General features: G+C 37.5%; 1 long non-coding RNA gene across 1 annotated transcript in view; it reads left to right on the plus strand.

The window, feature by feature from the left end:
- LOC131715468 (uncharacterized) overlaps positions 1-22232 on the plus strand; it is a 30581-nt gene extending 8349 nt beyond the window's left edge. Inside the window, exons 2-3 of the long non-coding RNA XR_009315336.1 lie at positions 20734-20914; positions 21056-22232. This is a non-coding gene — a long non-coding RNA (uncharacterized LOC131715468). The remainder of the gene's footprint in view (positions 1-20733; positions 20915-21055) is intronic.
- The last annotated feature ends 2925 nt before the right edge of the window (positions 22233-25157 follow it).

Below are 25157 nucleotides of genomic sequence, written 5' to 3' on the forward strand. Positions count from 1 at the left end.
TTTTTCATTTAGAACAGTTGCATTGTTTTCAAATTTTACATGTATCAAAATACATTTCATTTATACTATATTAGTGGATCTTATGTGTAAGACTGAGGAAAATATGTTATCAACATATATGTTAACTTCATTGACCACATTCTGAATCTCAAACTAAAGCACAGCTGCTTTACATGGCTGGATAATATGTATGATCTTATTTAGAGTAAAAATAAAAACATAGTTTAGCACACTGTATACAGTGTGGGCTACAAATACTTTAAAAACATACATTATGGTGTTACCCCACCTACTGAGACCGCTTTCCTACTAAATATCTTGGCATCCCTGTAGATGAACTTCTCAATTAAGCAAAACATTTTAACAACCAAGATATCCCATATGTGCAGGCTTGGTACCCCACATTTTATCAATTTAATACTAACTAGGAGGGATGTTTGTTGTCCATTTTAATGAGTTGCAGTGGAGACTACTAAGACTGGTATTAACAATTATGCTTATACAATACTGTGACAGATCCAATATGACTTTTACATGTTTACACAGTATGTTACAGTCAAAGTTAAAAGAAGATTACATAAGCACCATAAGAAACCACTGTAGTTTAGAGATGGGATTATCAAGTTAATTTTAGCTTTAGCTGATCAAATTTTCTGGATAACTCTGGCATCCGTATGAGCTGGATAAATACCGGTACTTGCTTTAGGGGTAATTTATATACTTGTATACTATTCGTGCCAATCATCCTTAAGGATACACGAATATACAGTATCACATTTATGTTTATAATAGTTTTTGTGTCCTGTATATTCTGTACTCCTTTATTTCCCCTGGCTCCTTATAAATAGACTTTATGCAATTATGCAAACATATTATTTTTGATTTGTGTTTTTTTTTTGTTATCTATTTGAAAGCCTAGAACATATGCATACAAGGACACTGATTTATATACCAGGATTTGCTCTTTTTTTAATTATTTTTGGGCACCATTTATTAAAACATGTTTACTACTTGTGCTCACCAATATGGCTGCTTACCAGTTTTATAAAATCATTGAAGTTTACATTAATATTTAATGTCAAAGTCAAAATGAAATTATTTATTTATCCAGGGAAGACCTTTTCACACTGGCACTCCTACTCAGGTCCGTACCCAGGTTCTGGCTACCCTGGTCACAATCCTATGTAGTGTGAAACCACGTACATGGGTCATACCTGGGTCGTACCCGGGTTGACCCGGGTCCCAGCGACCCACCACAGGATGTGGTTCGACAAGCTTTGACCCTGGTTCAGCAAGAAAAAATGCATGACGGCCTGTCACAAAGACGGCCAGAGTGGGTGGCGTCAGACCAGAAAAGGAATACACAGACAGAGACGGTGGTGATGATGAGCTGAGTGCAATGGCTGCACTCAGCGTTTATTTAACAAATAAAAGGGTTGTAAACAGCACAAAACAGGACACGGCACTGGTAGCCAAAAGAAACATATAAACAAAACGGACTAAACACTTAACAAACGGTGCACGGAGACAAACAAACACGGTGAGTACAAACAACTATTATATTTACGATCTTTCTTCACTTCACTTTTACTCCTCTCTCTCTCACCCGTTCTCCTCTTCCATACACCCAACCCTGAGTGCAAGAAATGTGCGTCTATATATACTATTGTGCTGGGATTCAATTACTAATTAATTATTCACTTGAATCCCAGCACGTGAATTAATTCTGTGCAACCCCGTGCTCACATATTACATTTAACCAGCACGTGAAGTGATTTGTGCTCTCCTCGTGCCTAAATACAAATCTACACTTTTTAAATACACGTGAAACACAGACCCGTTTATATCCCGTGTACCAATCTATACACCAACATTTAACATACGCACGCATACATACAACACATAACACACAATTGCACACAGGGGCGGGGCACATTGCCACACGGCCGTACATGAGCTGACGCAATAACAAACAGCCATGCCTGCGTGAAGGTTTCACTTCCGCAATTAACATTTCTATTTATTCTGTTTAGCCATATTTTTGTTAATTGAGACACAGCATGAGCCAGATTGCAGCAGGGATGTAGAAACATTTGCTCTAAATATTTAGGCCCTGTAACAAGCTGCTTCCAGGGCATTGATACACGCATTGTGCACTTGCGTCTGTCACCCAGGGTCAACTCTGCTTTATCAAAAGCAGTTATGAAATTGCATACTCTACTGTGGCAGAGTGGTTGCAGTGCGCAGGCGTGTGGTGATGTCACGGACCAGGAAGCAGGACAAAACAAAAGATACGGGGCTGAAAACGGCCACAGCCGTATATATTTATTAAATTATAAATCAAAGTTTCAATCAAACAGTATAAACAAATAAAAACACACAAAAAGAAAAGGGCACGTTGGCCAACAAACAGACACTAACAATGATGGTTTCTTGTAACAACGAGTACCTTGTTCACTGGTCGGTAGCATTCGCTTATTCTCTCCTTAACTCTCTCCAACTAATGAGCCCAGAGTGGGTCTTTTTATACTGTGGCTGGAGCATTAATTACCCTTCTTAAGGCTCCAGCCACATTCCCACAAGATTTATATGAATGGGGACTTTAACCCCATTCATGCGACTACATATTGTAGTGATCTCAGTTAACGCAGGCAGGTGCATCACACAGGGTGAGGCAATCCACACACAGGTGGAGGGTGTGCGTATATTGGGCTTATGTCCCTGTGTGTGATTACGTCACCTACCAGCCCTGCTGCTGCCTTCCCCCGTACACACTACAATATTATAAAACCGGCTTTTCGCTGGTCTCAAGTAATAAATAATAATATCGGACGGCTTTTGTTCGTCCGCACACAAACACAAATAATAATACAAATAAATCATATATAATAACACTTAATGTATTTGCTTACGATTGTAAGTCGCCCTGGATAAGGGCGTCTGCTAAGAAATAAATAATAATAATAATAATAATAATATAATATACACAAGGGGTGGGCACCCCATCACACTAACCCACATGTCCCCTGGACCTGACCTGGGTAGGTTCTGAACTGGGTAGAACATGCCAGCGTGAAAGGGGCTTAAGTAAGAACAGGTTTTTATTTACAGTAGTTACCTGGAGAACAAGAGACACTGTCGGGGCAGGTTTACCCATTTCACTTACTATGTTATCGTGTCTGCAGTCATTTTGATTGGTTTTGGGTACTGTTGCTCCAAGAGTTATTACTGTACCATGTTTCTCTAATCCTGCCCTTACCTGTTTTTTTTAGCTTGTCAGGAGAAGTGTTGGGACTAACTATCTTCCTTTGAACTCTGTCAGCAACACCTACTCTCTCTCTATATATGTAGAGTGGGTGGGACTGGCATAGCTTAATGGTCACAGTGACACATGGTTTGAATGGAGAGAGAAAGTCCTAGCTCAAAGTCAGGTATAGGCAGATTTAGAGAAACATTATAACAACTAAATATAACTCCTAACCACTATGAAAGATTGCATACATCATAAAATAGTAAGGGAAAAGATTTATATAAAAAAAAAAACATTCGTAGCTACGTTTTAATGGCACCAGCTACATTTCCCCACAAAATACAGAGGACATTGGTTGAACTCTCAAGAGTATCCCCTATTTAGCCATCAACACCAGTTTCTGCAGCACATACTGTAAAAAATGTTGCCGGCCCCCATCCAAGTACTTATCAGGCAAAATGTTGAGTACTGTAGATAGGGCTCCAAGATGGTCACCATATTAAGTTTACCAAATTAAATTTGCAGTAATTTTGCAGTTTCCCCATGTGTATCCCATGTTTATACTATGCATTTATTATAGTTTATCATGGTCTGCCATGTTTTGTAATTAGCTTTAACCTCTTTGTGCATTACAATGCTTACCTGTGCTTTCTTATACTTAGCTACGGTTTTACTATGGGAAACTTTTATAAGGGTATGGCGGCAAACACAAACAAAATTGTGAAATTGTACGCTGGAGTGAACAGTGGAGTACTTTGTAAATACAGGTCAATGTACAAAGCAAGAAGTAATGTGGCTTGCCTGGTTCTTAGGGATAGTGAGCTTGTTGTTATTTTTACGAATACGCTGCAGTTTTTTCCATTTCGCAACTCAAGTTATCTACTTGATCCCATATGCCCTTATGCAAGGAAGATGATTGCTCCCAGACATATTATATAAACATAACTCAGCATGACAGTCAACTGCTAGGAAATCAAACTGGTTTCCAGCATAAAAAAGTAGGATTGCACAATGCGTTTAAGATATCTCAAAATTAATCATACTTCCCCCTGACACACATGTAGGCAATACGCGCAGGGTTGGTTTTCTATAGTATATATAGGGTCTGCTTTTTATTGGTACTCTTCTGCATCAAATTGACTGAAAGAATACAGGTTCTGCTCCAACAAATAAAACAGTACAGTATGTACCTTTTTAATGGATTGTTTGAGCAATCTGTTAGTAATCTCTGTTTATGCTTTTAGTATGCAGAATGTTGTGACTGCACCCCACCCTTGCTACAAGACTCTGTTATTATGCAATCTCAGGTTATCACGCTACAACACCTTGACTTACAGAATTTCATAAGGCATGTAAAGCCAGCTCATCCTCACAGGCACGCAACAGGCTTGTCTCAGGGAGAGAAGTGGGAGTCTGCGTACCTTAAACAACTGACAAACAAAGAATCCTGCTAGGTGGTATCGACAGATGTGAAAGTACACCATTTATATTTATGTGTAAATATTGTGGTTTTTATCTTGTGTATCTATTTTTCCTTTAATATCCAGAGGTAATTAATAGTAGTACAGTAAACTCACTTTTTTTACCTCTAAACAGCTCAACCTTTAAATTGGTTTTAAAATCATCATAAGCCCGAGAAAGGTTATCACTGGTTCCCATTTCTGTTGGAGATTTTTTGATTCTTTGCTTGTATATACTTCAATTGGGAATATGCAGATATTTCAAAAGAGATGCAAAGTTGTTGCTGCTTCCTGGTACATAATCACTTCTTCTGTTGTCGTTCCTACTCACGCCAATGATCTAGCTGCAATCTGACAATGTGACCTACAGCAATGGTACCAGGATACAGCATTTTATACCACATGCATGGGCATATCTAACGTGGGATTCATTTTTGTTTTTCCCCTTAAGTGGAATAACATGCTTAGTGGGACTAGTTTCGAATGTGTCTTTGCTTCCATTCTAATCCAGTGGTGTGCTGCTGAAATTGACAGCTCAAAGTTCTTTCTAAAAAGAGAGTTGAGAAGAGGCCATAAACAGGGTTCAAAATGAATCTGCTTCGAAGCAGAGTCTGTTGAAAATGAAAGTAAAGACTAGGCAGGTAAAATAATCCCTGAATTAATTGATTTACAATATACTTGTGGTATTAATGGAATATTGAATGATCATTCATGGTATAGGGTTTTTATTCGCCTTAGGAGGATGTCCTTACATAAACTGGGACATTTAGTGGGACTGGGCGAATAAAGAATGCAGACCATGAACCTCTTTATATCCTGAGCACAATAAGTGTGGGAACCAATAATAATGCAAGAAAACACATTTTAAGTATTGTTTAGCATGGCCTAAGCTTATGCTTTTTTTTTTATTTTAGGGCCCGCTCTATATCAAGAACAGTTTACTCATAATCGAGTTACTTGTATTCCATTGCAGTTACAGAAGTCAGAACTTGCAAGTACTGTAGCTGTAACAAGTCCAGATTTCTCATTATTTTATTTACGACTCCAGCCGGATATATTGTACACTTAGAATTAGTCTTAAAAAAATATACTCTTTAAGTAGGTGTTCAATGTCCAATAAAACATTTCAAATCTGAAATTGCATTGACTGACATTAATATAGTATATCCTGCCAAAATGTTTGGTTGGGTTGATCTTGTAGGGAGACTTGGTCAATTTAATCCGATAGAGCCTCAGTTAGAGATCAGGTAATTGTTCATGTCAAGTGACATGTTTGAATTCCCTGCTGTGCTTTCAGATCAGTCCCTGATTCCCTCTGGATAAATGGATCACGGCATTGTCCTCTTGATCGTAACAGTCCTGGCTGAAACTGCCACATAACCTTCACCTGCCCAATGACCCATACATCAATCCAATTTGGATTTATATTTGATGAACTTGACCATCGCCTGGGAAAGGCATTCCCAACCTGTTCCCCAATGCCTCTAGAGACAAGCCTTCTACACACATTCTTCAGGCCGCAGACAGACCTATCAGTAGATGTCTTCTGGGATTTTAGGCCTTTCTGAAATATTGACAAGTCACATTCTTGCCCCGTTTCAAAATAAGGTAGAAATAAGATCTTTGCTTGTACTCATTTTACAGCCGACTAACTAACAGCTAATTAATCAAGACCAATACTGGAGTCAATCATGACATTTAATGTAATATCTTGACAGTTGCAGCTAAAATGAAGATGAAACGCACACAGTCAATGAGCATTGTTTTGGTTTTAATTTTTTAATAGGGGAGACAATTATCTAGTGTTTCCCCTATACCAAGATATTTAATAAAGGGGGTTAAATTGAGGTAAATGGGCAAAAAAGCACAATATCATTTTATATTATATATATATATATATATATATATACACACACACACACACACACACACACAGTACATACAGAAAGAAATACGATCTGTACACATTTTCATTGATCTGTACATCATTTTACACCGATAACTTTAAAATCTGTTTCAAAGCTATTTTCAAAATAAGTGTAAGGATTATTGCCCACATTGTCAAACAGGTAACACAGCAATAATGATCCATGATGTGGTAGAGAACACTTGTGATGTCATTTTTTGAACCCCGCTACACTAAAGAGATTGAAGCAATGCCACCATCTACACAGTCATGACTAATACATTCAATTGTACATGTGTCATATACATTTCTATCTGAACGAGCCCACCATAACTATAAAAAAGAGACATTTAGAATGATTTAGAATCAGAGCAATCTGGATCTGTTCCTTGTTTTTTCACCCTAACCATCTGTGTGTTTGCAACCAAGCTTGCATACAAGTGGAGAAGCAAAGCTCTGTGCTGAACAGCCACATTCCCAACTCAGGAAATCTAACATGCCTACATTTTTTATTGATTGACTTGCTGGACACATCAGTCTGATGCGTGCCTCCCAGGGGCTTGTGTTTTTTTTCCCTTTATAATTGGAATAGATAGGCTTGCATGTGGCTAGTGACAATGCTTTTTAGGTTATGAGGATATGCTGTCTAGGAGAAACAAGGCAGTGAGTCTAAGTGCCTCCCATGTGGTCTTCTTGAAATACTTGGAGATTAGCTGTATGTGGAGCACAGACAGCTTGAGTTAGCAGGAGTCCAAATGGAGTGACATGCATATTTCAACAACAGATGGTATAATTATTTAGGATTATAAAGACATTAGAACCATAATAACACAGTAAAGTAACTTGAAACAGTTTACATAATACTGGAATCAAAGTGCTTTTTTCTACTTGTACAGTAATTTTATCTCGTAGCCATGTACCAGTCTTTGAGTAAGTACTGGAATATTTCTGGATATGTATAACCATTTTACTGTGTTATGCATCTGTCCTAGGTAATCTCCCCCTTAGACATCCCATCCCCAACCAGCTTAAAGAGTAAGTAGCGAGGTTCCAAAAAATACCATTACACGTCCCCACGTGTTGCTACAACTGTTTAAATAACTTACCTGTATTTTTTCTTTTCATTGTTAACATCCTGACAACTTTTTACACTGATAAGTCTGTTTCAAAGCTATTTTCAAAATTGACTCTCTTATGCACCGATAGTGTAAGGATTATTGCATATCACAACATCAGCGTGTGTCCAAGACCGCTCAGACATCACCGCGAGGGACATTACCGTGACGGACATTACAGCGACTGTTAATAACAGCGCTATGACATCACCGCGATGGACATTACAGCGACTGTCAATAACAGCGCTATGACATCACTGCGACGGACATTACAGCAACTGTCAATAACAGCACTATGACATCACCACGACAGACATTACAATGACTGCCAATAACAGCACTATGACATCACCGCGATGGACATTACAGCGACAGCCCATAACAGCGCTATGACATCACCGCGACGGACATTACAGCGACTGCCCATAACAGCACTACGACATCACTCTTGCAGATCGAAATGTTGATCTTGGGTATAATACAAAATAAAAACACTTTGGAGCATAATATATAAGTATTCTGTTTGTTTAACTTTAAAATCTTTCTATCCTGCACCTTGAAAGACTTTGGATGTGCGTATGTTTTCTCTTTGTTTACTAGCAGCCCCCCATCCCATTTCTCAGAGTGTCCATTTCTCAAGGAAGAATGGTTGTTGTTACCGCTATTTTAGCCCCAAAACTGCCTCTTTTTTTTTTTTTTAAATAAATAGCAATAAAGTATAAGGTAAAAAATATATAAATAACACACACACACACATATATATATATATATAACATAAAAAAATATTTTATTGCTGACATAAGAAGCCGATGTAAGAAGCTGACTGTGACTAGAGAAGTACAAGAAATAAGAAAGCTGTCAACACATAGTTAATTATTTAATGATCGTCAACCATATATTTCTCTTAATAAACCACAAATGTAATATATTTTGAGCAAGAACAGAATGGACCCCAAATTCATTTCGATATGCATCATATCATATGCTACTTGAATTAAACTGGCGGTAAATAAAAGAAAAAGGTAATGTAGGTACACAAAAATGTGAATAATTGATAAAAAATCAATTATATCAGGACATTTCGGACTACAAGTCCTTCTGCTGGATGGAAAAAGCTGTGCGTAAACAAGCTGTTATAAACAAGTTGTCTTTCAAAAGAAAAGTTCCGGAGGATGATGACTTCAGAATAGAATGTTCATTCCAAGAGGTTCCAAAGTGCCTCATTTGAAAATGAATTTGCATTCTATAGGATGCAGGATGCGCTCTATAGTCTGGACGTCACCGGTTCGAGTCCAGGCTATTCCACAGCCGACCGTGGACGGGAGCCCCCAGGGGGCGGCGCACAATTGGCCGAGCATCGTGCGGGTGGAGGGAGGGTTAGGTCGGCCAGGGTGTCCTCGGCTCAGCGTACACCAGCGACCCCTGTAGTCTGGCCGGGCGCCTGCAGGATTGCCTGTAAGCTACCCGAGAGCTGCGTTGTCCTCCGACGCTGTAGCTCTTGGGTGACTGCATGGTGAGTCCGCAGTGTGAAAAAAAGCAGTCGGCTGACGACACACGCTTCGGAGGACAGTGTGTGTTCGTCTTCACCCCCCCCCCCCCCCCCCGAGTCAGCGCAGGGGTGGTAGCGGTGAGCTGAGCTTAAAAAATAATTGGCCATTCTAAATTGGGAGAAAATAATAAAAATAATTGGCAACGACTAAATTTATAGAAAAAAAAATTAAAAAAACAGGAAATGTAGAGGTTAATTCTTATACTCTTAGATGTTCCATGAAGCAATCAGCTAAATGCTGGTTTGTTTCTCCGATGTACAGTTTGTTACACTTCACACAACCAATGCAGTATACTATTTGGAGTAAGTAAAAGTCTCATGAATAGTGAATGAAGAATTTGCCCCTTTGATTACTGTGTTGTTGTGGAAGTATTTACAAGTAGCACAGCGTGACCTGTTGCATGGAAATGAGCCTTTAAGATTGTCACAACTGGGGCACATGTTACTGTGGACTAAATATTCTCTTAGATTTTTGTCTCTTTTGTAAGACAGCAATGGTAGATTATTGAAAATAGGAACTGTAGAGTGATCTTGTTGGAGAATACTAACATTTCTTTGAATGGTATGTTGCATTTTTTGGTCACAGGACGATAGGTAAGAACAAGGGGGATACGATTATTAGTATTCTGTGTTTTGCTTTTGTACAAGGCATCCTTTAGATAAACGTAACTGAGCTTCTCTTATGGTTGTGTCTGGAAAACCATAGTTTCTGAAAAATAAACACATTTCATTTGTTTTGTTTAAACAATCATTATCATCACTGCAAATGTGTCTCAGTCTTAATAACTGGGAGTATGGAAAGTCATGACAAGCTTTCGGATGTGAAGAGTCGTATCTCAGGTATGAATGAGAGTCTGTTTCTCTGTAGATGATGGTAGTATTGATGGTAGAATTAGAAGCAGTGATGGTGATGTTTAAAAATTATACATTTTTAAAGATGTTCCGTATATATACGTCAGAGCTGGATGGAACTGGTCAATAAAATTAATGAAATCATTTAATTCTTCATTGGTGTTAATTAAGATGCTGAATATACCATCAATATATTAAGATATAAGATAGGTGTATTTCCTCTGTATTCTTAAAGCTTTATTTTCAATTCCATTTTTGGAAGCAAATAGAAACAGCTACAACAAGGGTTTTCCACAATTAGATTAGATGCAGATTTTGGTAGTAAGTTATTAGAGATGGCAGTCCTGATGGTAGATGTGACTGTTGTTTGAGGCTGTTGGGTAAGATCTTTTGGGACTTTCATGTAGAAGTTAGTGTCGGCAAGATGTTCTGTTGCTTCTCTATATAAAGATCTTTACTCCAAACTACTACAGCTCCTCATTTGTCTGCAGATTTTATTATAATGTCATCACGTCTCTGTATGTTCTGTAAGGTGTATTTTTCATACTTATTTAAGTTTAAATGCTTAGTGGGTTGTTGGAAATATATTTGACTTTTTTAAAGTTTTGGTTATTCTGCCTTTAATGGTTTGCTGGGTTTTTTTCACTGTGGTATTGCTAAAAATCACTATAAACCCTAAGTGCAATATTATGTTTATCATATTACTTATTCTATATAACATTAGTTGGTTTCATTTGAGCATTTTAATGTTGGGGCTTGGGACTGGGTTTCATGTTCTTCTCTTTTTCTTCACAGCCTGGTTTAATTAATTGAACGTTCTGAGGCAACACATGTTCAATTATATCTGTAATTTGGTACAGAGAGTGTTGTGGACTTGTTAAATGGCACAGGGGATATTTATTAATTGGAAATTAAAAAGCCCAGTGACCCTGGTGACAGAGGAAAAAAATGGCCACGTTAAAAACACCACTGAGTTATTGATAGCTGGTTAAATGAATGGAAAGAGTATGTTCCGTTTGTGGTCTTATCATTTTGAATTCTTCAAGTCTGTAAAATTATGCAAGGCCAGACATCAAGTTATCGACCAGACATCAAGTTAACCACCATTATAGAGGGCCCTCTGGTCAAATGCGCAAGCTTCTTTTGAACTTTAACTAAATGCTAATGCGTGAGGCATACCCACTGATGGCCAGGAAGTGTTAACTTTCTTTTGTTGTTTCAGATCTAAAATGTAAATCATGTCATCTTTTTAGTCGGATTAGAACAGGTAGCATGGTTTTATGTTGTTTTTTTTATGAGTGTTTGATCATTTTGTTTTTAAAGTTTTAATAACTGTTAGGTTTTACATTGTATACCATGTTATGCTCCTACTAAAACTATAATTATTTTTTTTCTTTTTGTAGTAGGCCTTTATCTTTTTAAATACCTTAAGAGGATACAAAATCTCCCACCCTTCCTAATTATGTATTTTCAAGATGTCCAGAGGATTTATGTATGAATTTTATATGGTTGGTGTCAAATAATGTGAACTTTACCAAACAACCACTATAATTATGAGAGAGTCAACCCTACTACCACCAATACCTCACTTTTGGAAGGCTTTCATTATTTATTGTAATGCACATCTTGTCTATCTTTGAGTGCCTCCGATTTGGCCCTCTCAGCCAATCAAAACCCTCTCCGTCATTTAAAAAAAAAAAAAAAATTAAAAAAAAAAAATTAAAATTAAAATTAAAATAAAACCCGTTTCCCTAGGAGTCTATTACATATTTTACCATGATTTTGGTTTCAATATATTTTATTCAGGGACAGAAATATATTGCCAAAGGGAAATAAATGTCTTGCTAAGAATCTATATCCTGAATAAAAGACTCCACCCTTCAGCTTTGACACTATCACCTAATTTATGAAGAGTTCCTGTTGTTAAGGTTAATTAATTGGCTAACAACCCTTGTTACACAAACATATACTGTAATGACTCAATAAATGCGGATGCTTATCATCCCATGACCTGTAAAACCGTTAGTCTTACATGAGTCTTAACCCTTAATTACTGATGTGAAATGACATACTATTTTTTTTATACTCTTACATGGATCATTTGACCCACCCCAGCAGTTACAGGTTAAAAGAAACTCAGCTAGTGTGCACAATGCAATTTAATGTTGACTTAATAAACCTTTTTCTCAGTTCATGCTTTGGCCATTCTTCTTGTTTTCTATGCTGCATACTCAAGTGCTGTATGATAACCATATCATAATAACAGTAATCCCTCCCTGTAGCATGCCTTTCCGTAACATAATGGAATTTGTCGCTCATTAAAGAATGCCCCCTTCAGTAGCCAAGAGGTGAATAATCAGGATTGTATTGAAGTAAACAACTACATAGATACGATATGAGAGGTTTTATTTAATAGGCTAGCTTATGACAGCCTAATAGATACAATTTTAATCCATCACATTCTCTCAGAGCTGCTTATCGCTAACTGGTCTTGCTGAGTTTACTTTTAAAATCTCCACTCCACACTGAAGCAAAGAAATGCAATGCTCGAGCTTAGTGGAGAGAACAACAAGAATTACATTCATGAAATACTGAAACATGCTGGGTTCTTTGCACAATTAATAACTTTACATGTTAATTTAAAATATAAGGACTTATCTGCCACAACATGTATGTTTTCTTTTACTGTAAAATGTAACTTTTAATCCAACTGCTTTAAACAGGTTTCTGACTTTCTACCAAATTTCAGGTTGTCTTGTCAATACGTACTCAAGTTATTAGGGTAACATTGTCAGTGGTCCCGATTTAACCCACCTACAAACTTTAAATCCATCTGCTATCCATATGGTCCATCCATAGGATTCTGGACCTTGGTTGTATTTGATTTTTTCAAGTTGTTTTGTCAAAACTGTACCACATTGCACAGAACATGTCTGAAATATAAAAACATGGGACTAATTTCTTCAGATCAAAATAATATTCCTAGATTTTCACCCCAATTTTAGAATATTCAATTAGGTGACCTCATCGCTGACTGCTTAAACTCTTGGCATCGGCATATAAGGGTCACATGCAAAGTTAACTAGAGAATCCTGAGAACCTTTTGGCCAGTCAGAGCAGACATTTGCCTGCTGGATGCCAGATCACAAAGAAACCCAATTAATGACATCAACCATTCCATATGAACTTTTTTTTACTGTACTTTATTCTCAATATCGCTACTGCAGATAAAATATTAGGCACCTTTTAGAACTTACTTCAACTTTAAAGTCAATTCAACATGGTGACATTAGAATAGGACGTATTCTCTTCATCAATCCTTTTCTCCCTTTGAAAATGAAAATCCCAATGGACTAAACAAAGATTTGTCATGAACATAAAACAAAATGGTATATTAACAATAAAGCAGTATTTAATAGTTATAGGACTGCAAGCGTCTGTGTACGGGTTATGTCAGCAGTTGCAGCCTCGACCCGTTTATTCCTACTCGTGCCAATATTACCCACATACACAGACGTTCACCATCCTATAACCCTATATTAGAAACATTAGAACTTTCACCCATTCAGATAGACCGTCCGGTTTTTAAAAAACTAAACAGAAGGAAATTGAAACATTCAAAAGGTAATTTTATGATTTTCACAGTAAAGTCACTGCTACCAGTTTCTAACCACAATAAAACCATCTTTATTGGGCATTACCTAATAAATCAAGATTGTATTGCTTAAATATAAAATTACCATCTTTCTCATACACTTCAAGTGGCAGCTAAATGGGTAAACAATACAGAACGTTTTTTAAAAGGCAGTTTGCGAAATATTCTTAACACGTCTGCCTTAATTGTACAGTATGTATTATTTATCACAGCAACATGCTTTAAAAACCATTTAACTCCCAGGCAGACATCTCGTTGCATGTTTACACTTCAGTTAACCCATTTATCTCAGGCCTGTTATAGTGATAACCTATAAGTGACTTCTGTGTTTTAACATTCATAAGCAATCGGGTTGGAGGAGTAGATGAAGCGACAGCCTCCAGGATTTTCAACCTCGTCATAAAACTATTTTTGACAGTTTATCTCAGCTGCTTCATGCTTAGAGTACTGTAAACACAATATAATCCTTGCTGAAATACCAAAGCCACTAAATAATAGGTGGTTTCACAGAATCTTACAAAGTAGTTCAAGATTAATGCTAATGGGAATCAGTGCACCTTAGTTAAAAGGGTTGAGTTACCATTTCTTTCAAGATATAATGATTATTTATAAATTATTTTAGAAAAATAGTCATTTAAGTACAACATAGAAAGTGTGCTGTAGGTAACTAACATCTCGGGACCTTGATCTCTCATGTTGCACGCAAAAAGATGCAGAATGGTGGTAGAAACCCTGAAGGCTGCATAGAAAAACAGTGGCCTGTGTGGACACTTGAACTGTGACCAGACCAACTAGACTCATAGAATTTAGATCTCTTCTCTTGAATTCAGCCAATGTCAAGCCCAAAATCTAATCTGAAATGTTTTTGCTGCCACTATTTAGGGATCCAGGGCATCAATGAGCCATTATACCCTAGGGGCAAGCTGCTATTTACACATCACATGGCTGACATATATATTTGTTTTTTTCTTAACCCTCTCTTTTTTCAGCATCACTGGTTTCATTTATCCAGCACCAACAATCAACATAACGCTCTGAGAAATGTTATATGAAGTAAGTTATCATGTGACAGTCACATTGTCAGCAGCAGTGTGGAGTAGTGGTTAGGGCTCTGGACTCTTGACCGGAGGGTCGTTGGTTCAATCCTAGGTGGGGGACATTGCTGCTGTACCCTTGAGCAAGGTACTTTACCTAGATTGCTCCAGTAAAAACCCAACTGTATAAATGGGTAATTGTATGTAAAAATAATGTGATATCTTGTAACAATTGTAAGTCACCCTGGATAAGTGCGTCTGCTAATAAATAAATAATAATAATAATTGTCACCCTGCACACACCAGTAGATTGGTCAATTCTTTCACGGTTACCCCTGGTCAGTAGGGCGCCAACCGATCCCAATGTACGGCAACCCATCACCCCCTGTGTCGCATCTGGACCTGAGACAACACATCAGAGAACCGTGCCAATACCTTATATGGCCCCTCCCAGTGGCTATCCAGTTTGAGGCTCCTCTCTTTCTTCCTCTTAGGACAGTGCACCCACAGGAGCTCCTCTGGCTCAAAGTCCTCCCGCGGGTCTGGACCCGCAGGTGGTCCAGACCCATGCTGAACTCAGTGGCGTGCACCAGCAGGTCATCCAGGTAAGACCTTCTCCATCAGTCTCTCGAACATTGCGGGGACATTGCATAGCAGGAATGGCATCGCCTGGAACTGCCAAGGCCATCTCCTGTGGTAAAGGCAGTCTTCACCCATGCGTCAGGAGAGTTTTCAACCTGCCAGTACCCACTCCACAGGTCCAGTGAACTAAACCACTGGGAGCCAGCAATTTCGTCCAGCACCTCGTTGATCCTCGGGAGGGGATAGGCGTCCTTGAGGGTGACCACGTTGAGCCGGCGGTAATCTAGGCAGAGATGTAAGCTGCCATCCTTCTTCTCACTCAAGAAGACCGGGTCAACCCACGGGATCTCTGAGCACTCAATTACCCTTGATGAGGGCCTCAGTTTCGTCCCGCTTGGCCAGAGGCAGACGACGGGTACAGTCCTTTGCTTTGGCCGCAAAGCAGTCCTGGTAGTCATGGACTAGCTCTTCCAATTGCTCCCTTTGTTCTGAGCTCAGCCCTTCCCCGCAAGGCCTCTCCCCCATTTCACTCTGGTGCCCTCCTGGGCCCACGTTAGTTCCCCAGCCTGGTGATCTGCCAAACGGGGCAGAGGATTGGCCTGAGGGCCGGCAGTCTGGTCTGGTGGCGGACATGCTGCGGGGCTGGGCAGCAGGCTGACGAATGTATCGGCAGGCAGGTGGTATGTCAGGGTTGGCATCTGGTCTGAGGGCCGGCTGGTAGCTGGCAGTCTTGACAAGGACTTTCTAAAATTACAGGGAAATTAACAGAAAACCACTAAGGCAGTGTATTATGGGATGTGCATATGATCATGCACTGTGCTCGTCATATCCTGTTTTCTGCAACAGTCATACAGTGGTCAGAAACGTGTGAAGCTCCAGCTCTCAAAATGTCAAAAAAAAAGAACGGTCGATAAGGAAGGCAGACTGTTTCCAAAAAGGTTGGAGACAGAATATTTTTTTGTCGAGCACAAAGAAAAAACAATTTGCTTGGTATGTAAAGAAAGTATATTATTATTATTTATTTCTTAGCAAACACCCTTATCCAGGGCGACTTACAATAGTTACAAGATATCACATTATTTTTACATACAATTACATAATTTTTTATTTTATTTTTTTATTTTATTTATTTTTTTATACACATTATTTTTATGTCAAGAAATAGAACTCTTCATGCACAATAAAGGCAGAGAAATGCCAGCGCTGTCAGATACACAATGGCTGTGTGATTTTGGATTTCTCTGCGATATCACTGAACACCTCGACACTTTGAATGTTAAAATGCAAGGCTGTAAACAAGTCATCACAGAAATGTATGACAGCGTAAAGGCGTTTCAGCTAAAGTTACGTCTTTGGGAAAAGCAGATGCAAGAAGGAAATCTTTCTCATTTCCCAACATGCCAAGCTGTTTCTGCGGGTGTGACTTTTCCTGGAGATGCATTTGCTGCAAAACTGAACCTGCTGCACGTGGAATTTGAGCGCGGTTTTCCGATTTTAGAAAGCAGCAATTCCAGTTCCAGCTTTTCTCAAATCCATTTATCGTGGACGTGGAAGCTGCACCAGAACACATGCAAATGGAACCGATTGAACTACAGTGCAGTTGTGCACTGAAAGCGAAGTTTGATTCTGCCGGGGCTGAGCAATTCTGCCGTCTCTTTCCAGTCACATTCCCACAGCTCCGCCTTCAGGCCACACGAGTCCTGTCAATGTTTGGAAGTACATACTTGTGCGAGCAGCTGTTTTCATTGATGAAGATCAATAAATCACCTCAAAGATCCCGGGTGAATGATGAACATTTACATTCCATCCTTAAGATTGCTTCAACACAAGACATGACTCCTGACATCGATAAACTGGTCTCACTAAAACGTCAGGTTTCTTCTACAAATGAGCATTCTCAGTACAGCAAATAGGTAAGATAACATTTGTTTCAAATTAATAACTTATTCAATAAACAAATGTGTTTGTATACAAATTCTTAATATATATGAATATAGTATCCACTAAAATTCATGTTTATATGTAAAAATTATGCATATATTTTGTGGCCTGGGAAGCAAACATGAAATTGAGATGTGGCCCTTGGTAAAATTGAGTTTGACCCTTCTCTAGATTTAGCGACAAATTTGCTAAGTTGGCAACACTGAGGCAGGCGTGCTCTTGCCTCCTCGATAGTTATGATTAGCATGTCTATTAGCCATCATATTCTTCCATTTCTTCAGATGGCTAGCATGGAACCCATGAGTAAAGCCGTTTAAAATAATAGCCATGCTTACCATCCCCTTTTGCCTGTTTTAGCCAATCACAGGACGTGTGCCATCCCACATTGATGACCTCAGATGGTTACACCGACGAGAGTGAAAGGGGTTGTAACGAAGGACGTAGTACTAACAAATACAGCAGTTTCATTTAATTTTCAATAAATGTTTTTTTTTTTTTTTTGTTATAATTAAAAGTACTATTTCTGGTTATTTATTTATTTTTATAAATAAGAAAATCAAAACATGATGATCATCAGCTTCTCCCTGGTGCAAATCCCATGGTTGTTTGTGTGTAAACCCATTCTCTCACAATCTTGTTGTCTCATTCTTTAATTTTGTTTCCTTTTAATGAAGCTTGTAACAACCATCCCATGTGACTTCCTCCAGCCAAAGTCTACACATTTCACTGCAAGTGCTTCAGCTAAAACATGTTAACCAAGGATCAGAAAAACAGCGAAGGCTCAAACAATAGGTGTAGTCGCCCTGGGTAAGGGCGTCTGCTAAGAAATAAATAACAATAATAATAATTATATTTTTCATTTCTATTCACATTCGCCGTAGGTTAAAAACAAAGACCTTTTAGAGTGTGCAATAATAGACCGAAAGCTTCAGAAAAAAATATCAGTGTCCTTTACAGAACCCTTAGTCTGCACTATTCATGACCTTATCCACTAATTTCTATGTCTTCAAAATGCAAAGAATTATGCCTGTTTAATAAACGTCTACGTTTTAAGCCAAACCACAGAAGCTGGTCAGGGAATAGTCCAGTTAGAACTGGAAAGGACTCTTGGTTCACAGCCATCCCTGGAGGCTCTTTATTTTAATTGGCCAACTGCCTTTGGTTCCCACATTAACATCCTCCCTCGCATGCTTTCCAATTTTTTACTTTATATCCGTTTTCTCAAGGTTGGAGGAGGCCCAACAGATTTTTTTTTTTTTTATGACAGAAAAGGTTTTTGCTCTTATTACAAATATTACTTGGTTATCTTAAGGTTACTGATTGATAATGAATACAATATTATTCTGTGTTCTTGATAATCTTTGCTTTTATTGAATGCAATCTTGAAGGTTACATGCACAAGTAAATTACTGCTATAGTGCCCATTTATTTAGTAACTAAGGTTTATAATTTAAGTAGCCAATTAAGCTTGGAAATTTGAATTAACATTGAACTTTACGTGGTGACTGTTATCTGTTGGCATTGTTGTATGTCTTGGGAAAATATACTCAGTCCAACTATCATCAATGGCTTTTGACTATATGGAGGACAGCCAACCAGAAGGAGAGCTTTTTGTCAGCTGGGATTACCCATGTAATTTCTATACATGGGTAAGTATTTCTGACTACCTTAGAAAAGCACAATGCAATAAGCCACAAACCTTTGCCATTGTCCATTATTTCACCTACAGGTACTTTTGCTTCTTAAGACTTAAAGCAACATTGGCAGTTATCCTGTGGTTGAAAAGCATATTACATTCTATTTCCATAACAACCTAGCACTGCAGTGAAGATAGGCTGGAAGACTTCTCACAATAAAACACTTGCAAAAGGCTGGTTCAGACAGGTGTGGGCACGACTTTGTAAACCATAATGCAGAACGTAAAATACAGAACTCAAAAGATTTTAAATAAAGTCAATACGTGTCACTTCAAGAGATTTTTCAAATGTCTTTCTTTTTAGAGGCCTCGTAGGTACAGATTGCTGGCATTATGTCTGAATATTTTGAAACCTTGATGACAATCTTTTCCTCCATTGCTGCAATACAGGTGCTACCGCAGGAGTGCAGAGATTGGCTGCGATAAAGTCAGACCTCAGCTGCAATCTTATTGCCTGTTGGGGCATGAATGGAAACAGGTAGAATTTGTTCAAGCAGCAATACAGAAAGCCAGCCACCTTGTTGCAAAAACCTGCTTCACCTGTCTGGATAATAAGGTTTTAATGTCTTGTCACAAAAGAGGTATATCTGGTTCTGAAACAAAATAATGCAAACTAAACCTTAATTACATTTCTGTTATGTGTTTGAAAATGCTGCTGCTGAACGCTTCAAATGTAGATGAAAACCAGAGTAGAGGAGAAAAGTAATTGTATAAAGTTCTGTTTTCATCCACCTGGCTAGTTTTATATTGTTGGCCATTGACATTGATCCATACAATTGTTTCCTTTTAATGAAGCTTGTGACAAGGTAAAGATTGTGTTTACTGTAGCAATAAAAAGGCTTAACCGGTTTTAAACAGGATTGTACCATAGGCCTGAACTGTACATTAAACAAAAATATATGTAATATTTAAATGGATTAGATTACACCATGCTCTTAAACTCATATCTATATATTTGAAATTAAAAACGGAAACAAATTTAAGTTACTAAATAGATAACTATTGGCTAATATGTGTTACATGTATTATGCATGATAAACCTGTGTTTGTTTATTTGTTTAATTATTTAAAGTATTGATTTGATGTAATGTATTGAAGTACAGAAAGTAAGATTTTAATTACCCACCACCTCATTGTTTCCTCAAAATATCTGGAAACTCAACAAGAATAAAATGGAATATGCTTATATCTGAAAATAAGACATTCATCATGGAGTTCAACTTTAAATTTCTCTTAATACCAGAGCTTACCCTCAAGCTCACTCAAGGTTTGACAATTAGCATTTTACAGTACAACAACTGCTCTATTCTGATTGCCAAAGGCTAAAGTGGTTGGTCTTCAGAGACTTGACCTTTAACAGTTAAATATGCAGGGGCATGTTTCTCCCTTGACCTCATCATGTCAAGTACATCCTCTTTTTACAAATTGCCACCAAAACTAGTTTAACTTACCTATGATCAGGGGGTACCTTTTTGTCAGACAGGCAGGAAATATATATTCAAATGATGAACCAATAACTCTCTCTCTCTCTCTCTCTCTCTCTCTCTCTCTCTCTCTCTCTCTCTCTCTCTCTCTCTCTCTCTCTCTCTCTCTCTCTCTCTCTCTCTTCTCTCTCTCTCTCTCTCTCTCTCTCTCTCTCTCTCTCTCTCTCTCTCTCTCTCTCTATATATATATATATATATTTATCTACAAGTAAGAAAATCACCATCAGATTAGCCGGCCCGCCACTGGTATTGTTCAAACCTGAAGATTCTGTTAAAACATGGCGTGGCAAAGGTCGGCATGCAGCTCCCGACACCAACAATAAGGCACGAGATCCTGATCCCCAAGCAAATGAGAACTTGAAGTATACATGGGAGCTACTGTAAATCAAGGTCAGTAGATTAGGTTTAGAAACAAAAATGCTACCCCACTTCCTTAATTATAAGATCTGGTACCTTTTTGTTTACAAATTAACCCTTGTCTATGATTAATGAGAATGTATAAAATATCTCTATGTCTATAATTATCAACAGTTACAATGCGGTGGGCTCCTGGGGAGGCCTTGGCTCCCCACACACCAGCGACCCCGATGGCTGGCCGGGTGCCTGCAGGTCGGCCTGTACATAATTCAGAACTGCGTGGTCCTCCGACACTGTAAGTTCTGAATATGGCTGCACGGAGGGCTTGCAGAGCGAAAAAAAGCAGACGGCTGATGGCACTTGTTTCGGAGGACGTGAGTGCTTGTCTTCGTCTCAGACGAATTAAGCCTTCTCTATGTTATGTAAAAAACTAACTTTATTGGTTTCTTTGTGTCTGTTTTGAGCCCTGAGTGCACACTACCTGCCCTGATAATTCTTTACAAACCAGACCTGAATTAACCTGCTTTAAGAGGATAGTACTGAATAATATGGAATGAACATATTAGAAATACATAATTTCAGAGGGCTTATCTGCTTAGCAGAAAACATGTACTTATCCAAAGTGAATTTCACACAAAAGTTAAACTATAAGAAATAGGTTTCCAAGCGTTTCAGCTAGTGCCTTCATCGATGTGACTCAGCGTTTGAAGTTTTGGATGAAGTTCACATGAACCTTAAAACCTTATAACATATTTTTTGTTTTACTATAGCACTCTTTACTCTATTCGTCTGGGGAATCTTTTCATGTCCAAGATATAACTATTCATCAAAGTAAATAAAGCAAGTAATTTAAGAAGAAATACCATTATGATTTGATCATACACCTTAAACATTTTTGTAAAGAGCATAAAATCACTTTCTGCTTAAAGCTGCTTTTTACCTGCAAAGCGTGTATCAAACACGCAGGTCATATAAGATACAAGATATCTTAGTTACACAAGACACAATTAAAGCTACCTTAGCACCCATATCATCTCATTGTAACATTTTACCAAGGAACAACCCTTGAATAAATATTAGAATGTCTATCAGTTACTACAATACACAGGGACATATTTTCAAAGCGTTTACTCCAGTCTTTATTAACTCCTATCTATATATCTTGTGTTGTCTTTTCTGTAAAGGACAAATCCTAGGAATTATATTTATATGAAAGTGTTATAGTGTTGCATTTTATATTCTGGTTACAGTGTGTAAGTATATACATATAACAAAAGTTATTGTATTTCTTGCTCTCATTGTATTACTTGTATTGTAACACTTGAAATGTATTTGCTTACGATTGTAAGTCGCCCTGGATAAGGGCGTCTGCTAAGAAATAAATAATAATAATAATAATAATAATAATATACATGTGTTGTATAAATTGTCTGTATATTTTAATATTAATTTTCACAATGGATAATATATGAACATATGTAGCCATTTGTATAAAACATTCACCAAATGAAAGGGTATATTTTCATTATAAAAAAACATTTAGAGTATAAAAAGACATATTTAGATTATAAAATAACCATATATTTAAAGTATAAAAAACACATTTAGATTATACAATATATATATATATATATATATATATATATATATATATATATATATATATATATATATATATTTTAGCTCAAAGAGCCAGCTGCCCAACGTTTCGATATGTTGTACATATCTTTCTCAAGGGAGCCTGTGTTTGAATCAAAACATTGGAGTTATTTATAGGTTTTTGGCGGCATGACAACTACTTGTTATTGTTTACATTCAAATCCATGATTTATTCTTACATGATGTCATGGTGTTCTATATATTGTGACATCATTTTTACTTCTATCTTTGAATCTGTATTAATTCTAATTAACACTACTTTATATAAACTTATATTTTTATTATATCATGCAATGCTGGCTCTGAGGATCAGTCTAGATTTGGCCTCCTCAGCGCATCAGTATGCACAACTTTTGAATGAATTTTGTTTATTTATTTAAATGTTATATATTTATTGAAGTTAATTAGTTCATTCTTTTCTGTTGAGTCCCGCTGGCATAATCGTGTTCAGTCTATTTATCCATTTACTTTCTTTTATTCTTCTATATGTCGCATTGTCTAATTTGAGCTGTTCTAATACTACAAACTTTACATCATTCATGTCATGTCCCTCACTGGTGAAGTGCTGTACTATTGGTTCATTAATTTTTTTATTTCTAATTAATGAAAGGTGGTTCTGAATTATTTTATATAAAGTAGTTCCAGTCTCTCCAACATATTTGATTTCATCACATTTTTCACAGGCTATTCCATAAACAACATTGCTATTTTTACAGTAGGTATTAGTTTTTAGTGGATATGTGGTGTTCTTATGTTTAATTATATTTTTACATTTGTCTATGTATTTATATATAAAGTATAAAAACGCATGTAGATTATAAAACAAACACATATATTTAAAAGTATAAAGACACACATTTGGAGTATAAAAAACATATATCTGTTACATATACTAACACATAAAATCCTTATATTGAAAATACTATAAAATCGGGCCAATTTCATAACCAATCCGTATATAATTTATATATGAACATATATGTGTACACATAAAAACCAAATTAAGAGAAATAACAGCATATAAGTGTAACATATATTGCTTTTTATATAATGTGAAATATAAGTTATTTCCATATGGGTTACTACAGTGATATTACCAGGACAGAACCATGTTTAAATACATGGTTCTTAGAATAGGCCTTTCACATATGTTAAATAATTAAGGTCCTGAACTGGTCCTACGGTATGTTCCATTCAAAAACATTATAGTAATTCACAATTACATGCTCTATAACACTGGAAACTTAGCATATTAACCCTGCCCTTGGGTACTACAGTACCCCATGCAACATCTATTTAAACTGGTTAAAATATTCTATAGTAAGTCTGTCCTTTAGGAAACATGAACACAATTACAAAGATAACTATACAGCACAGTCAGGGCACACATTCATAAAATGAAACAGCGAACGGTCGCGCTGACAAGCAACGTTGAAACTCCCTGAGCGCAGGCAGACGCACACTTGTGTTTACACTTGAGGACAAGCGTTGATTAAGCGGAGGGGTAAAGGATCTCTTTTCCTAGCAGCAGATGAGTTAATAACACGGACATCAGTTTAAGACACATACTAACCTCTCAGCTACAGAGCTTTTCCTGTAATTGAATGGTAACACATTCGTCTTTGAACCATATGGGGTTGGGTTCGCACTTAGCCCCTGCCTTTCCTTTCCATTCAATTAAATGAGATTAGATGCCAAGGTACAAAAAAATGATCATTTTGTAATGGGCTGAATCTGAAAACAAATTTACAAACTCAGTTCGGTTTGTAGGAATCAGTGCCAGGCCTAGGTATAAATTACACCGGGGAAACGCCCCCTCACATTGCAGCAGTAGTAAAATTTTTATTTCTCAATCATTTATTCGTATAATCACTAGTCAGTAGAGCAATCTCCACGAGGACCCTTAAGCGCCAATCAACTGAGACATGGCTGGTGCACAGTGCATTATGGGTGCTCTCAAGCAGAGAGGAGAGCATAGCTGATGTCTACACCATTTCTGATGTCTATGGTCTCAATACAATAACAACAATTTTGTATTTGAACATTGGGATCATATTGTTATAGAGTGGCTGTGAAATACCCCCTCCTGTCCTCCAAAGAGGGAGTTCACTACCTCAAAAGGTAACAACTGTTACTTGCTGTAAAACCACAACGATTTACAGTTTGTAACCTGAATGTGGAAAAAAATACAATAACCTAAACATGTTCAAGAGTGTCTCTGCTCTGGAAAAAAAAATAATAATTTAAGAGCCAACTCAATAAATCCATGGACTGACTGTTTGCAACTCCCCTGGGATGTACATGGGTAGACAGAGCTGGTAGCACAGCAACGCTCAGACACAATACATTTACATCTGAGCTGAACACTTTATGTTTCTTAAAAATCAATTGTGCCTTAGGCTGGAAATGCACAGCTACTGCCAGGAGAGCTCTGCTCAGTATAGTTTTAAAAAGCCTGGTCTATGTTATTTGACAGTCCTTCGCTGTATACAGCACTTTGTTGAGGATATCACAATATATTTCTATAGTTTCAGTTGTTTACCAGATCATTCTCATTTTATAGCTAAAAAAAAATTAAAAAAACCCATGAGTGTTTACTGAGGACATGCAGTTCTGA

Source organism: Acipenser ruthenus, chromosome 3 (genome assembly GCF_902713425.1).
Source record: "Acipenser ruthenus chromosome 3, fAciRut3.2 maternal haplotype, whole genome shotgun sequence".
NCBI lineage: Eukaryota > Metazoa > Chordata > Actinopteri > Acipenseriformes > Acipenseridae > Acipenser > Acipenser ruthenus.